This window comes from Monodelphis domestica, chromosome 4, assembly GCF_027887165.1.
Source record: "Monodelphis domestica isolate mMonDom1 chromosome 4, mMonDom1.pri, whole genome shotgun sequence".
In the NCBI taxonomy this organism is placed as follows: Eukaryota; Metazoa; Chordata; class Mammalia; order Didelphimorphia; family Didelphidae; genus Monodelphis; species Monodelphis domestica.
Genome location: NC_077230.1, coordinates 222,304,358 through 222,319,238, shown reverse-complemented (window position 1 = coordinate 222,319,238; position 14,881 = coordinate 222,304,358).

Below are 14,881 nucleotides of genomic sequence, written 5' to 3'. Positions count from 1 at the left end.
AACTAGTGCATAAAAGGGCCACTGGGTCAGCTATAAGCCTCCACTGATTTCTCCTTGCCAAAGGTAATCTCTAGCCCTTAGTCCTAGCCAAGTGAAGGTGAGTGAATTCTTTTCTTCAATACTCTACCTCAGAATGCAGGCAGAGTGCATCCCTTTTGGTAAGTTGAGTCAAAATACACACATACACATCCCTTTTAATTTGGCCTTTTAATTCCCATGTAAATTTTTATAGTCATGGTAAAGCTTAAAAGGGCATTAGAAACACTGGAGAAACGGCACAAGCTGGCAATCTGTGATGGGAAGACCCTTATTTCAATTATCCTTGACAGTCAGCTGCATAGACTGGAGGTGGGATGGAGAGGTTGCCCCAACAATATCCTCTAATTCTCCATTTTCTCATGCTCCCACATATCAAAGCTCTATTTCAGAGTGAACCCAACACTCTGAATTTCTGTATTTAGACCTATCCATAAAATTTCTAGGAATAAACGTCAGGACACTCTTGAACTAGCCAGGTGCTGAGAACTGATACCCAGGCATATGCTCGAATACATTGATTTGTGATATAATTGTTCATCTGAAAAGGGAAAGACCTCAAACTCCTGGGGTGAAAATCATGGACCTTATTATCCAAGAAAGTTGTCTGATAGAAACTTTTGCTTTTTTCAATCAATTTAACTACTTTTCTTTATCACAAGGGAGAATTTGTAATTTGTGTGTGTGTGTGTGTGTGTGTGTGTGTGTGTGTGTGTGTGTGTGTGTGTACTATATATAAGACAATGTTGTCATAAGGAAAAAAATATTTTTAAATTAAAAAATAATGTCTTCAAGGTTATACATGTAATATCACACAAAACATTTTCCTTATTATTCATTTTATAAGTGAATAATCTTATTCACTTACCAAACCCCCAAATCATATACCTAAATAAACGAGTGATAAATCATATGTTCTCATCTGCATTTATGCTCCAATAGTTCTTTCTCTAGATGTGGATAGCTTTCTTTGTCCTAAGTCCTTCAGATTTGTCCCACATCATTGTTTTGCTTAGTAGCAAAATCTATCACATTTGATCATCCCTCCATATTGCAGTTACTTTTTCTCCTGGTCCTGCTTATTTCACTCTGCATCAGTTCATGTAGGTCTTTCCAGCTTTTTCTGAAATCATTCTGTTCATCATTCCTTATAGAACAATAGTATCCCATCACCATCATATTCCACAGTTATTTCACCCATTCCCCAGCTAAGGGACTTCCTTTTACTTTCCAATCCTCTTCTGCCACAAAAAGTGCAGCTACAAATATTTTTATATGAACAGTCCTTTCCCATTGGAAAAACATTTTTTTAAGAAAAAGAGATGAGTTACCTGCCAAAATAATCTTCCTTAAATATAGATTTTGATCACATTATTTCCCTGCTCAAGAATATTCTGTAATTCCCTACTGCCCGAGGACAGCATTGGTGAATTATTGGCATATGTGTCCAGATGGCACTGGGAAAGTGGCTCAGTTCCCCCTCTTCCCAGCCCGTGGGGACATTTTTGAATGCCCCACTCCTCTCTCCAGCTGTCCAAAGGGAGCACTTCCCCCCTCCACTCTCTGGAGCAATGCAGGAAGTTTGAAGTTATGTTTTGGGTAGGCAGATTTGAAAACCTTTCCCAACACTGCCCTAGGATATATTACAAACTCCTTGCTTTGGATCTTTAAATCTTTCACCATTTTATTACAATCTGTCTTTCTAGATTGATTTCCAGGTTCTAGTCTCCTTTTCCAGATTGAATTCCCCTTCATGAGGCAAAACCTGAGACTCTCAGCAAAGTTCTGGATCATAGATCAGCTGATCTATGACATCAAAAAAAAAAAAGAAAGAGCTTTGCTGAGGGTCTCAGGCTTTGCCTCCTGTACCTTCACACCCTCTACAATCCACTCAATTCTCTGGATCTGGTAATCTGTGCCCATGTGCCTTTGCAGAGGTCATTGTCCGTGCCTAGGATGAGCTTCTTCTTGAATTCAGAGTTCTTAACTTAGAGGCAGCTACATGATTCAGGGATCAATCCAGTCAATCAGTCAATAAACATTTATTATGTGCCTCCTATATACCAGACACTGTGCTCCAGTGATGAGTCTGGGGTCAGAAAGATATGAGTTCAAATACAGTCTCAGATCCAGGACAATCCTGAGGGACTTATAAGAAAGAATGTTAAGAGAAAGAACCGTGGGAGTAAAAATGCAAAGAAAAACATATGACTTATCACTTGTTTATATGGATGTAGGATTTAAGGTTTTGATTTTAAAAGATTACTCTATTACAAAAATGACTAATATGGGAATAGGTATCAAGTGATAACACATGTTTAACCCAGTAGAATTGCTTGTCAGCTCTGGGAGGGCAAAGAGAAGAGAGGGAAGGGAGAGAAAATGAATCATGTAATCATGGAAAAATATTTTTTAAAAATTAATTAAAAATAGAGAATATCATTAAAAGATACCGTCTTAAATACTTGCTAGCTGTGTGGCCTTGGACATGTCACTTAATTTCTGTTTGCCTTAGTTTCCTCATTTATAAAATGAGGATAATAATAGCACTTATCTCCCAGGGTTGCTAAGAACATCAAGTGAGGTAGTATTTATAAAGTACTTAGCATAGTACTTGACACACAGTAAGTTCTATTTAAATGTTAGCAATTATTATTTTCATTATATCTTCTTTCAAGGTTCACTCTTGGTTCCTTCTCCTAAAAGAAGACTTTTCTGATTCTTATCAATAGTGCTCTCTACCCCTTCAAATATTCCTGTTTTCACTCATCACTCTGACTATGTCATTCCTCCATGGCAATGTACGCTTCTTGAAGCCAGAACTATTTTGTAAATTTGTCTTTTTATTCCTAGAGCATCTAACTTTGCTCTACACTGAGATGGCACTTAAAGAACAATGTGGAACAAGACACTGTAGCATGCTCAGCTGACCCATCCTCAAGCTAAACCAGGCTGAAGATAACCAAAAGGCCTTAAACCCAATGGCCAGTTAGGGATGATGCCTGTCCCAAGCATATAAAGACTTCCCATGTGGAATGGGTGGATGAGAACATTTGGATCCAGCGGCCATGAAAATGGCTAAAGCAGGCATTGTGGAGCACTTAAAGCTTGGTCAGACATCAAAAAGGCCAGGGACATCCACTGAATTCTGGGCTTTTGCCAGATATCCTGACTTTTCTCTTGCCACTAGACTTGGATGATGGGAGGAGACAATGAGGCTGAAAATTCAACTCTGCCTCTCTTAATCCCAATTCACACCTTAGGATGTCATTGGTCCTCTTGGAAAATGAAGGTTGAATAACAGAAATGACATTTAATGAATAAATGAATGACCCACATATCTACTTTCCCATCTTGACAAAATCTTTTTGAAAGAAATCTGCTCTACAATGCAACCAAGGATCCATAGTAAAAGTGTTTCAGGAGTCTGGCCAATGGGAGCCCTGTCCTGATGGTCATGTTTCTGGAAGGGTGTGCAATGGAGGAGGCTTGGCTCTCTATGTACAGGCTGTCCCAAAAATTATAGTACAGCTTTAGGCTTTAATAGATTTCTTAGTTTAAAGCTGCTCTAAGACTTTTGGGATGCCCTATATGCATAGTATATGCAGATATTTCCCCCCCCCCTCTCCCCCCGTTTCCTCTCTATTTACTGTATTTTGAAGCAAAAAAACAAAGGCCTTTTGGTTGTTTGCTGAACTGGAATTGAGGATGCATACAAAAGACCCCAATGGAGAAATTCTTTCTCTCTCTTCTGGCCACAAGTTGTAAGGACATATCTGAGTTCCAAAGGGCTGGTGCTGGGTATTCAATAAATCTGTTTAGAAATGTAGGCTGGAGTCAGGTAGCAAAGAGCTTTATAAGCCATATAGAAGAGCTTATATTTTATCTTGGAGGCAATAGAAAGCCACTAGAATTTTTTGAGCTAGGGAATAAGATGGTCGGACCTGGGCCTCAGGAATATCAGTTTGGAGGATATATTTGAAAGGTGAGAGGCTTCATTCAAGGCAGTCATTTAAGAGGCCAGTGTAGCATTAGAGGGGGAAAATGATGATAATTTGAATTAGGATTGTGGCCTATGCTATGGTTGTGAAAGGAGAGAAGGGATAATATGATGTTTTATGGATATAAAATCAATAAGAATTGATTCACTATAGGGAGTGACAGGGAGAGAAGGCTCAATGAGAATAGCCACATTTTCACAGTTGATCATTGTGCAATATTGCTGTTACTGTGTATAATGTTCTTCCAGTTCTGCTTATTTCACTCTGCATCAGTTTCCACAGATATTTCCAGCTTTTTCTGAAATCATCTTGCTTATCATTTTTTATAGCACAATAGTATTCTATTACCAACATATACCACAATTTGTTCAGCCGTTCCCAAATTGATGAATATTCCCTCAATTTACAAATCTTGAGTGCCTAGAAAGATAGTAGTATCCTATGAGAAGATAAGAAAGGCTGATCATAGAATGTGAGGTATCTCTGAGGCCAGTTGTTCCATTGGTACTCATTTGATCTCAAGAAATTCAGAGGATGGCTCCTAGGAAATTGATGAGTTCTCTTAGGAAGATTTACAGGAAAGCATGACAGTGGGAATGGGTTGTCATATGCCCCAAAGAGGGAGTACTTCCATTGATGAGATCATAGAAATACAGAAGTAAATGCTTTCTAGACATATTCCAACTATTAAATTATTTATTCAGAAGATCAGCCAATAGTCAACAGTTTCACATTATGTACTTTTTATGTGCCATTCATTGGGCACACCCCTCATGTTTGCAGTTCTGCCAGCAGTGCATGAACATACCTGTCTGTTTCTCCCCACCTGCCTTAGTATTGAGATGGTATTAAGTAGTGATACTTAGAGTCAGAATTTTCATTTCTTCATTTTAAGCTACCTCTTTTTGTAAATTATCTGCTCATATTATTTGAATATTTAACTACTGGAGTCAGTTGTTTCCCTTGAAAAGAAATATATTGTGAATACATAGTCTGGGGTGAGTGTCATTGAAAGAACCAAACTAGATAGGATAACTCAAGAAAATGTGTGGTCTAGGTACACAGGCAGGATCAGCATATAGCATAAACTCCCTGAGAAATGGTTATTGGTGTCTAGGAAATAAGGCAGTCGGTATCAGAGATCTAGGTGAAGAGCCAGGAAAGGCATGAATCCAGATACAAGAGGGTCCACTGGAGAGTTTGGGCAATAGACTTAGAAAGAGCCATAGAATAAGTGAATTCTAGGGCTGGGGGGCATAGATTACAGCTTCCCCCAAACTGCATAAGGAGTATGGTAAAAATGTGTGTGGGGGGGCAGCTGGGTAGCTCAGTTGAGTGACCCTGCCTAAGTCACTTGACACCCATTGCCTAGCCCTTACCACTCTTCTGCCTTAGAACCAATACATAGTATTGATTTTAAGACGGAAGGTAAGAGTTAAAAAAAAAAAAAGAATGTGAGTGTGTGTGTGTGTGTGTGTGTGTGTATACACATGTTGTCACCCAAGGCAAAAATGACCTTGATATTGAGCCAACTTATTCTGAAGCAGAATTTCAAGACCGAAGGTTAGTGTGTGGGTGGGGACATACCCACAGGTATGTAGGAACAAGTAGGTAATCTTGGAAGAGAGTGGTAAAGAGGCAAGGAAAGAGAGAAAGTTGGTATAGTGGACAGAGCACTGGATCTGGGATCTGGAAGAGTTGGATTTAAATTCTGCCTCCTATTTATACAAGCTTCCTAAACTTCGGTGAATCATTTAACCTCTCTTTACCTCATTCTTTTCATCTGTTAAATGCAGAGGTTGGATTTGATGTCCTCTAAAGTCCCTTCCAGCTCTAGATCTTTGAACCAGGGAGTGCAGTCATTTACTCTAGTAAAATGCCTAGTTTTCATTGAAAATGTTTAATTTCATACTGAGGCATGAAATTAAAGCAGCTTTTACTTGCCTTGGGCCATATAACTATATCTGCTTTCATATTAATAGCTCACATTTATCTAGGTTTTAAGGTAGACAAAGTATTTTGTACTCCTTATCTCATCTGCTCCTCACAACAACCCTGAAAGGAATTTCTAAGGGTTTTAGGAGGATGAGTATAGGGAAGTATATAAATGAGGAAACTCTTTCGAATGGGAGTTAACACTTTACCTGTGATGAGTAGACTTAGGAAGGAAAATGCCTAGTTGTGTCTTGCTCAGGGTCACATAGACAGTATGTATCCATGGCAGAACATGAATTCAGATCTCCTTGGCTGAGTGGCTGACTCTCGATTCATTATGCCAGGAGAGCTCTCTTTCTACAGGTGTACAATTTCCATTTTGCTGATAAGGAAACTAAAACTTACAGAGATTAGTTAACTTGTCAGTAGCCTCATAGCTAGCAAGAATCAAAGGTAAGATTTAAAATTTGATCTCTCATACAGGGTCAGGGATCTCAATCTGGGAGGGACATTAGAGATCATCCAATCACATTCCCACATTTACATTTGAGGAAACTGACACCCAGATTAAGTGATTGGACAATTCCATACAGAGAAAGGATAATTTGTAGACTCTTAAGTAGGGTGATTTTCTGCTATGCCACATTCTCTTCTTCATTATTACTTTTGCTATTATTACCTAAATATTCAAGTTTCGTGGTGGTTTTAGTATATACTCTGATTCAATAGAAAGAAAAGTATTTGACGAATAGAAAGAAAAGCCAAGAACCTAGTAAACAATGAATTCAGGGGGCAATATAGCAGCATAATTGTCAGGAAAGCAGAGATTAAAAAAAAAGCAATATCCTTAAGTCACTGTAACTGATAAAATCCTAAAGGAAAAAAATAAAACTTTCATGCGGCTGGATTAAAAAGGGTAAACACTAGAATAATAATACCAATTCTTTTCCTCTATTGTATATAGTACTTCATAGTTTGTCAGCAGGATAGTATGATGTAGTGATGAGAATACTGGATTTGAGTCAGGAAAAAAAACAACAAGTTCAAGTGTCCGCTTCTGTTCACTTCCACCACTATGTTGCCATCTAACACCTCAGTTTCCTGAATCTTATCACCTTCTTACAGGGATATGAGGATCAATCAAGACAATGTTTGTCATTTCCTGCATAAATGATAGTCATTAGTATAAAGACAATATTTGCATACGTGAAGGTGGGGATTTTTTCTTTGCCTTCTGGATGACTGGCATCATGGAGACATAGGCAAAGTCAAAGATTAAAATATCAGCGTTTTCTTATTGAGCATATACTATGTACTTAACTCCTTCAAAAAGGAATGAGGAAATGGGTGGCAATAGTCATCAAAGGAAGTAAGTTTATCAGTTCACACACACACACACACACACACACATACACACACACACACACACACACACACACACACACACACACACACACACACACACACAAAATAAACATCCAAAAAAGAAATCGAAAGTCGGCCAAGTCAGGAAGGGAAGGGAAACAGCTGTTCTTCTAAATATAATTATGCCAGTTACAACACTTAAAGATAGTGCTTTATTGTTATTGCATTGATTCTGAACTATAGTTACATGTATTCTGAGTCATGTGGTCATTCCCACTCACCCATTCTCCATTTCTCTTCTTTACTCCTTCCTTGCCAAGTTCTATTGAAGCATAAAGGCCATAGCCATTCATATGGAGTTTATTCTATAATTGAGGTGGGAGGGGAAGGAGAAGCCTGGAATGCTCTTCCCTCCCTATATCTTCCTCAATTATATTGACTCCAGAACCTCTGTGGGGCTAAGGAAGAGGATATAAAGAGAGCTATTACTCATCATCTTCCCCTTCTTTTCTTGCCTTCTAGACCTAGAAAAGCACATGAAAATACAGAGAGCTAGTAATGCAAGGGATAGCAGAAGCCATTCAGTTCACCCCCTTCATTTGATAGATGGGAAACTAAAACACAGAGAAATGGAAGGACACATTTAGTAAATGTCAAAGGTGGAATTTGAATGCTGGTCTTCTCACTACAAACCAGTATTCTTTTCCCCTTTCCCCAGCAAGGAAAGGGGCAGGAATGAGATGGGAAGGCATTGAGGTGATGTTGCTCCATGGTCCACGTGAGTAATTCAGCCTTTCAAACTAGGGAGTACAGCTTATAAGCCACATACCATTCACCCCTGAGATTTCTATGTTAGCTTAAAGCTCTGCAACTCATAGTGGGTTTATTCAGACTAAAGCATCCTCATGGCTGGGTAGCATTTTGAATATTCAGAATAGCAAACCCTAGTACAGATCCTCCTTGACTCTCACCTGAGTGATTGTTACAAGAACTGCTTAACTGGTCTCTCTGTCTCCAGTTTCTAATTTGCCAGACTGGCCTTCCTAAGGTACAGCTATAATCATATCACATTAAACTCTTGTTCAAAAGCCTTTGTAGTTTTCCTATTGCCTTTGAATGGGGTCCAAATGTCTGATCCTCACATTTAAGGTTCTCTACAATTACACCCTAACTTATCTCCAGTTTTATCTGTCACTGCTTCCTAGTCACTCTTCAAATAAACCAACTTTTCTACCACTCTCTCTCTCTGTGCTCATGCTTTTCATCCCACCTTTCTCTCATCTAACTCTGGGTGTGGAACAGGGAAAAGAAGCTTGGACCTGTAGTTAGTTGGGAGGTAAGATTTGAATCTTGGCTTGAAGGCTTCCTAGCTAGGTGATGGTCATTTCTCTCTGAACCTCAGTTCCCTCATTCATATAATTGATATATTACTTCCTTATTACCCATCATCTTTCCCTTCTTTTCAGCACATGAAAATATACTTTGCAGGGTTGTTGGGTAAAGTTAAGGATTTGTGTTAGTTTTTCTTTAAATAAGGTTTTATGTACTACATAAATACGAACAATTCTTTTCCCCTCTTTTTTAGGATTTGATTAAATGCCATCCCTCTCATGAAGCCTTTCTTGATTTCCCAAGAAACCTCCAGAGTATATTGTTTCTACCTATGCTACCATACCCTCATCTCATAGCATAATGATTATAGCATCTACTTTGTCCAAGCTGAGCTTGAGACTCCCTCTTGTTCATAATTTTAATGTGGTTTGGTCTCTCCTTGACTCAGTAATCTGATTAATCTTTGGAAGGATAAGGATAACTGAGAGTAGAGAAAGAGTCAAATTGAAGAGGTCAGGAGAGAACAAGACTCACACACAAGCACTGCCTGCACGACCACGTATTAAATATATCATAATGTTGATTCTTTGGGAGTATGAATTGGATTCAGTAGTCACTAAAGTTCTTTACACCTCTGAGATTGTGGAATTCTGGGATTTTGATATTCTAGTCAGTCAACAGATGTTTACTTTACCCTTACTCTGGTCATTTACTGGTGGGGAAAGCTTTTAGGGGTTAGCCTAGGAACCTCACTATGAGTGTAGAGAGGGAAAGTGTTCTCCCTCCTCCCCTCACTTTTCTGTCTTCCAAAGGGAAGAAGGGAAAGGAAGGGAAAGGGGGGAAAGAAAAGGAGGGGAATGGAAGGAAAGGAAGAAAGGAAGGAAGGAAGGAAAGAAGGAAGGAAGAAAGAAGAAAGGAAGGAAGGAAAAAGGAAGGAAGAAAGAAGGAAGGAAGGAAGGAAGGAAGAAAGAAGGGAGAAGGAAGAAGGAAGAATGAAAGAAGTATTTTCTTTCTAAGATAAAATGCTTTGACTTTTAAAGAAACTCACAAATGATTTTAGCAGTCAGTAGTGCAATACAGTAAGCCTTTACTCTCTGCCATGTACTGACCAGTGGTAATTGCTGGAGATTCAAAGAAAGGTAAAAACATTGTCCTTGCCCTCAAGGAGCTCACATTCTAATGGGGGGAGACAACATGCAAATGACTATCTATCTATCTATCTATCTATCTATCTATCTATCTATCTATCTACAATATATAATACAGTGTTCATGGAAGGCAATCTCAAAGGGAAAGCAACAGAAGTGGGAATCCAGGAAAAACCTTTTATGGAAGGTAAGAGTTGAGCTGAGACTTAAAGGACGCCAGGGTAGTCAGGAAAATGGAGGTGAGGAAGGACAGTAATCCAACCATTAAAAATGACAACCATTAAAGAAAACTTTGTAAATGGAGGGACTGTCTATACTGCAGTCTCAATTTTCTGTAATAATGAAGATCATAGCTTATATAGATAGTAGAAAACTATAGATAATTCCCTTAATATCAAGATTTTAACCTAATAAGTTTAACTTCTCCACTAAGCAACTGTTGGAATGCACTCGAAGTCCATTCACCCTTTAGTAGGGTTTGTTGCTTAATGGGGGCTGTTTATATAAATTCTTATGGATGGGAAACAGATTTTTCATAAAACTACAACTGTGCCTTATTTTAAAGAATAGATATGATCCTAAAAAGCTAGGTGGACACCAAAATCACATTTTAAAGGCACTAGAGTAATAGGTCTTTTAACGACCTCCTGAGGGGAATCCTTTTGTAAAGCAGAAAATCCTTTCCTAATAAGAAGAATGACTCAATGGTTTTGTTAAGTCTCCGCTTTTTAAAAATGTGTTTTCTTAAAGCAGGACCTACCTGAATATAACCGGTTACCTGAGGGTTAGAGGGTGGGTAGGAGTGATCGAATCCATTAAGAACAAAGGATTTCATTTTTCTCTTCCACAATGAGTATTTTGGAGCCCGGCACTCAATACTAAGTATAGGTGTTACGTTTGTAGCCTCAAAGGAAAAGCAAGCTCAAATATTTAGCCCAATTATGGAATTGCAAGTGTGCAACTGCTCTGGAGAGAACAATGAGTCACGTTGCATTTCCAGGCTAGAAGCAGAGATGCTCCTGCTTTGTCCTGCATTTCCTTGAGGTGAGGCAGATGCCAGCTCCCCCAAAGGTAAAGCATTCTCTTTGTGCTGCTTGCTCAGCCTCTTCCCGTGCAGGACAGTGGATTGTGTTCCGGGATGCTAAGGAACTTTTGGAGAGTACATGTCCCACTGTAGATTGCCTGCATGGTGGCTGTCTCTTAAGCACACATTTATTTTTAGTGGTAAATGATCAGGGCTTATTAGACTGAAACCTCAGCGACTTTTTGCATGTGTTTAACACAGCTAAATTTCAGGAGGGGAGCAGATGCACTGACATGAGGAGAAATCACAATATTCTTGCTCAAACCTCTTGTAAAAAAAAAGCAACAAAATGTCAGGTTACTGAAGCTGATTAATAACTAAGCATCTGAACAATTTCTCTGTGGTAGAGAGAAAACCATAAAATTCAGATCTGGAGAATTATTCTCTTTTGAGACTTACACTTTTCTTACAAGATGAAGAACAATGAACATGCTGTTTGATACACAGATGAAACCTAGTATCAGAGATTTCCTTAATAGCCAGGCACCATCTATGGCCTCTCAGAGTCAGTGGTGTCCTAGGTACACTACCAGGCTTGGGGATCCAAAAGGAGAAAATAACAAGAAATAATCTCTTCTCTCACAGTCTTACCTTCTACTAGGAGTAAAGGGCTGGGAGGGCTTAAACTAAATTTTCTCTTTATGCTTGTAGTCATAGAGGGGATGTCCTCACAGTTCCACAGTAACCAGATGTTATTGACATCGGATAGTTTGTGTTGTGAAATGCTAGCCTGACTAAACCGGTCCAGATAGGACCCAGCACAACATATCAACTATGTGTTTGTGGTTAAGTTAGTTTGGGAACCCATAAAGTGGACTTTCCTTTTCCCTGTTCAGAAATGTATAGACTTTGAGCACTCTACTAGTACCCTCATGATATCTGGAAAAACTGAAGATCTCCAGCAAGTTGGGGGAACCCCAAAGGCAAATTTATCAAGGATATGGAACACAGTCATGGAAGATAGCTAGGCTTGAATGGACTATGACTGAGAACTTCCAAATCGATTAGATCATTGATCCATTTGAGTATCTGAATATTTGCTTAAGAAGGGGAAGGAAGACACTTTCTGCACTAAACTATATGTGATAGCTATCAGGAATAGTATCACTACTTAAATTCATGTAGGTTGTGGGAGTAGAATGTTCTGTTCATGAAAAACTGTGGGGAATGTGGCATTGGATCCAAATACTTCTTTAAAATATTCATGCAAAACTATTGGGTTCTGATGTGCTGGTGAGGTCTCAAGAGTTATTTATCTGGAAGCATGGCTTAGTCCGATAAACAGGCTGCTTCCTCTGCAGGATTTAATATTTTGGCTTTAAAATATATCATAATACCATTGTGTTTAAACACATCTCCCAAACTTTCAGGATAAAATTTAATAAATTCTTTTAAAAAAAAGAACTGTATAGACTTTGAGAAGAAGCATGATGTACAGAAAAAACTTGGAATAAAAACTATCTGAGTTCAAATCCTGCCTCACACATTTATTAGCTTTGTGACCTTAAATGAGTCTTTAATCTCTCCGTCCCTTAGTTTCTTCATCTATAAAGTAAATTCAATGTCCTCTGAGGTCCACTTAACTCTCAATTTTTGAACCTGTGGTCCCATTTTAACCTGGCTTCATCTCAAGGCTGGATTAATTTTGCTGAGAGATGGCCCTGTGTAATGTGTGCTTGACTCCTCCTTGGCTACACATTGGCTCCATCTTATTCCTGATGCAGAGGACTCTATTCCTTCATCTGACAGTCTTTGCCTTTCCACCACCTCTCAGGAGGCTCTTTGTCCACATGGCTCTTCAAAGAGTGCCTGGAATCCACTGAAGTAAGTCAGGCATAAGGTATTGCAATCATCATTTTTTCCACCAAACAAGAGTCACGTCTTCTTCCAAGCAAGCAGCACACAACACAAACCCACCACAAACTTGGGTTGAAGCCAGGCTATACTATGAATAAGTAGTTCTACCATCTGTTGATAAAAAGACCTGAGGCAACGCCCCATAGAGGAAGGAGTCAGCAACCATGAAGTATTCGTTCAGGCTGCTGAAATTAAGTTTAGTATGCCTAAGAATAAGGCCACCACCGCTCTAGGGGCTGGATGGGCTTTCAAGTCTTCACAATCTGGCTCCAATCTATCTTTTCAGTCTTATTAACCCCTTCTGGCCATTTCTAACAATATCTGCACAACCCAGGGCAAATCACAACCTTTTGGATCTTCAGATAACTCAGCTGAAAAATGGGGCTCATAACTCGAGTTTAAAATTCCTCCTGACATTTGTTTTGTGTTGTAAGCATAAGCAAGTTGAACCAGCTGGTCGTGCGATGGATAGAGTGCTGGGCTTAGAATCAGGAGTACCTGAGATCAAATATACCCTCAGATGCTGAAATATTTGTAAAAACTCTTAGCAAAGTGCCTGGCACATGGTATGTCCTCTATGTTGCCTATTCCCATCCCCTGAGCTTCAATTTACTAATCCATAAAATGGAGTTAATAAATTGGGCAGATAGGTAGCACAGTGTTTGATAAAATAACAGGCTTGGAGTCAGGAAGGCAAATCTTCCTGAGTTCAAATCTGGCTTCAAACCCATAACCGCTGTGAGACCATGGATAAGTCACTTAACCCTGTTTGCCTCTGTTTCCACATTTGTAAAATGACCTGGAGAAGGAAATGACAAATAACTCCAGTATTTTTGCCAAGAAAACTTCAAATTGAGTCAGGAAGAGCCTGACATGACTGACTGAACAACAACAACCATCTAGATTCAAATCCTTACTCCTATAACTTATTATCACTATGGGTAAGTCACTTAAACTATCCAAACTTCAGTTACTTCATCTGTGAAATGGGAATGATATTTGTGGTTGCTAAGGGACTCAGATGTATAGAAAAGTTTTTCAAATGTAAAAGAGCTCTACAAATGTCTTTTAACTTAAAAAAAAAAGGATGACATAAAACCTCTTCCTCTGTCAACACAAATTAGAGAACTACTTACTCTCCCTTATCCCCACACCCAAGATTTGATTCTTTCTCCTCCTAATACACAAGTTGACCTTGATGTTCACTTTAATCAGATATCTCCAATAGAGAAAGTAGGGGAAAGCACAATCTATGATTTGCTCCTTCCCTTCATTCTTTTTTTTTTAAACCCTTACCTTCTGTCTTAGAATCAATACAGTGTATTGGCTCCAAGGCAGAAGAGTGGTAAGGGCTGGGCACAGGGTTAAGTGACTTGCCCAGGATCCCACAGCTGGGAAGTGTCTGAGGCCAGATTTGAACCCAGGATATCCTATCTCTAGGTCTGGCTCTCAATCCACTGAGCTGCCCAGATACCCCCTCCTTCCCTTAATTCCTAAAACGATCTGGAAACAGCATAGGTGAAAAGGATCGTCTGGTCCTCTGCACTACAGACAGTACAGCCCTCAACCATGAAGTGCTTGCTGCCTAGAAACACTCAGGAGAAGTCCCCAGACCATCAGAACCTCTGCTTTATATTCAATGGCTGGATGCCATTTGGGAAGCCCAGACTAGACTAGTAAATGAGTGACTTTAGTCATACAGAATTTATGAAATCCTGAGGTTTTTCTAGAAGATTCTCAGACATAGCAAATCTGAAAGAATTTGGCCTAATCCGTGTCTCATCACCCACAGAATTTCAGAATTAGAAAAAAACAACCCTCAGATATCAGCAACTGGCACATACCAAAGTTGTCTATAGTTTGGCTTGGTTTTAGTTAAATTCTTTCTGTCATTCATCCTCTTATTCATTTTACAGTGATTAGAGCCAGAACCAGCAAATGTTGCATTTAGGGCAAAAGTGAGGCTGGGCTTGGGAGACTGACTTGGGGATGGCAGGAGGGGCAGAGAACCTGAGCCTGGGAGCCTAGACTAGAAGTTTCTGTATCCTGAAGGCTTTGCTGATGCTGGGGATGGAGAATCAATAATAGAGGTGTGACTGCCAAGGATAGGAAGCAAGTCTTGG